General features: G+C 40.4%; 1 protein-coding gene across 2 annotated transcripts in view; it reads left to right on the top strand.

Annotated features, from left to right (window-relative positions):
* LOC122249255 (paramyosin, long form) overlaps positions 1–2,500 on the top strand; it is an 88,045-nt gene that overhangs the window by 16,458 nt on the left and 69,087 nt on the right. The window lies entirely within an intron of this gene.

Raw genomic sequence — 2,500 nt, 5'->3', positions numbered from 1 at the left:
ACCAGCACTCTTAAGATACTGATTCCAAAGTGAGATTAAACCACGTATATTGTTTACAAAATCGAGCGAAGACAATGGTTGGACTTGGAAGCGCGTCTCCACGTGTGCGTTTGGCACGGTGCCAAGCGTCCCCCGTCGCCATGACAACCATCGGGCCGGGGAGCGGCTGGGAGCAGCGCAGGGAAAGCAGAGGCAGAGAAGGCAATAGGAAAAGCGAGGAGAAAGAAATATCGGAAGATAAATCCGAAATATAACTTTAGCTGACATGGCTGAAGGCAATTAGAAGAAAAGAAGAAAAAGATTTTGACACAAACGATTCTCAAGCTGCGACTTCTACTCTAAACCGGAAATATTTAATACATTTCCCGTTTTAAACTGAACTTCGGATAATTCGCCAACTGCTAATGAGAACTTTAATGAGGTACTGCATTCAGAAGACGGACATATATTCTGAAAAAAAAAAAACTATTCAGTCAACTGACGTACGATAAACACAAATTGGTATATAATCATTGTTTAATACGTTCGTCATATGTGTGAGAATTACGGAATACTTTGGTTAACCCTTTTCCAATTAAAGGCATTATTTAATTTCATTGAGCTATCTTCTTCATCTTATTTTCTTTTTCTTCTTTCTCCATATTCTTTCTTTCCTTCTTCTCCTTAAGATTTCTCTTTTCTTCTTCTTCCTTTTTCATGTTCTTTCATTCTTGACTTTTTTTTCTTCTTCTTCTTTCCTCTAGATTCTTTCTTCTCTCTTATTCGTCTTTTTCTTCTTCTTACTCTTATTCTACTTCATTATCTTCTTCTTTCTTTTTTCTTCTTACTCTTATTCTATCTCTCCTTCATCATCTTCTCCTTCTCCATTTTCTCTTCTCCTTTCATTTCGTTCTTCTTATTCTCCCTCTTCCTGTCTTCCTTCTCTAGACTTAAGACTTCTGACTCTCGGGTCCGTCGCGAATACTGAGCATTCGCACCTGTGGCCTGATCTTGCAGATTGCACAGGAAGAATATCTTATTTTCGGAAGCAAGAGTTCGTGCTTTAGGTGGTTGTAAGATTCATGACGTGATTATGCAAATGAAGACAGAATAGCGGTATGGGAAAGGCTTCAGATTATTCGATTACATATTTGTTTACTGAAAAGATAAAAATATTCTAATAATATTTTGTTTCAGTTGCACTGTTAGGATAACAGGAATATTACGTTTTGAAATAGGTTATCTCATGGACTATTACATCGGGAGAAAAGCATAAGCTTGCGGTCGCATGATAATCAGATTAAACTAAAATTTCGTAAAAGAAAGAAACTGACCCAGATAAGGAGTTTATTTCAGGGATAAGAAGATGAAAAATTATCAAACTTGGGAACCATTTGTTAAGAGCAACAGAGCTTACAATGCGTAATTAGCCGAATGATTCCAAATTCAAAGTCAAGTATTATGAAAAGAGAGAAAGTTTTAGCGATGGCATACTTCGAACCCTCCAGATAATTTCGGATTCGTTGTGGATCCTCTGACAAGGGAAACTGCAACCCGAGTAAGCATACATGGCATAGATTTTCGTTCTAGTCAGAGCGTACAGCCAAGGGATTGTTCAGCGGTGATCATGAGTCTTAGTTTGGGAACTTTAAGCATCTGACTAAACTTCAGATAAAGATATGTTAAGCTCACCTGATTATACTGCAAAGTGCATATTAAAGTAGATTAAATTAGCTATGATCCCTCGTGCTTTTTTGCGACAAGGTTCCCGGTTATGAAGAATCACCACACGTTAATAGTGTCTCCGCGTCACCACCTGACAGCCGTGATGGTGTTAGTTCCAAGTTGGCAAAAGCGCTTACATATTTAGGGTCGAAAACTAGAGACAATTACCGGACCCAACGGGATTAAGTTAACATTAACTTACAGGAGAGGAAACCAGGCATATAATTACAACGAAGTACGACGTATTAGGCTTACAAGAACGAAAAGATATGGATCACGTCCAGTTGAACGAATCACTCTTTTAAAGAGAAACGGACATGAACGCGATATCAAAAACGGATTAAGAATTAAGCCGACGACAATGAAGAAGGTCCATGAAGAGCAAACACCACGAGCCTCAAAGTGAAGCCTCAAAGTGAAGCCTCAAAGTGAAGCCGCGCTCAAAACTCCCATGGCATCCATAATCCAACCTCACCCACAGGATTTGAATGACATAAGATGTTTATCTACATCGTGATTTATGCCGTGAATTATAACGCGGAGAAACAAAAACTCGAGTGTGTGGCAGCCCCCGTGCAGAACGAAGAGTGCCGGGTAAATTGGTGCCACGTCAGAGTGCCGGCATCCCCTGTGTGTCGCCAGGCTCTTAGAGGTGATCGTGATGACGTCAGTGGGCTAAAAGTGGTCTTGGGGTGTCCGAAGAGGCCAAACCAGACCAGTTGTAACCCCCCTCCCCCGCCCCCACCCTCCATCTCTCCTCAATGCGAAGAAATAACCGTAATTTTCTTGGTCAAAT

Source organism: Penaeus japonicus, unplaced genomic scaffold (assembly GCF_977035675.1).
Source record: "Penaeus japonicus unplaced genomic scaffold, GWHDUDI00000001_assembly GWHDUDI00000007, whole genome shotgun sequence".
Classification (NCBI taxonomy): Eukaryota; Metazoa; Arthropoda; class Malacostraca; order Decapoda; family Penaeidae; genus Penaeus; species Penaeus japonicus.
The sequence above is the reverse complement of the archived record's forward strand: the minus strand, read 5'-3'. Positions and strand labels throughout refer to the sequence as shown.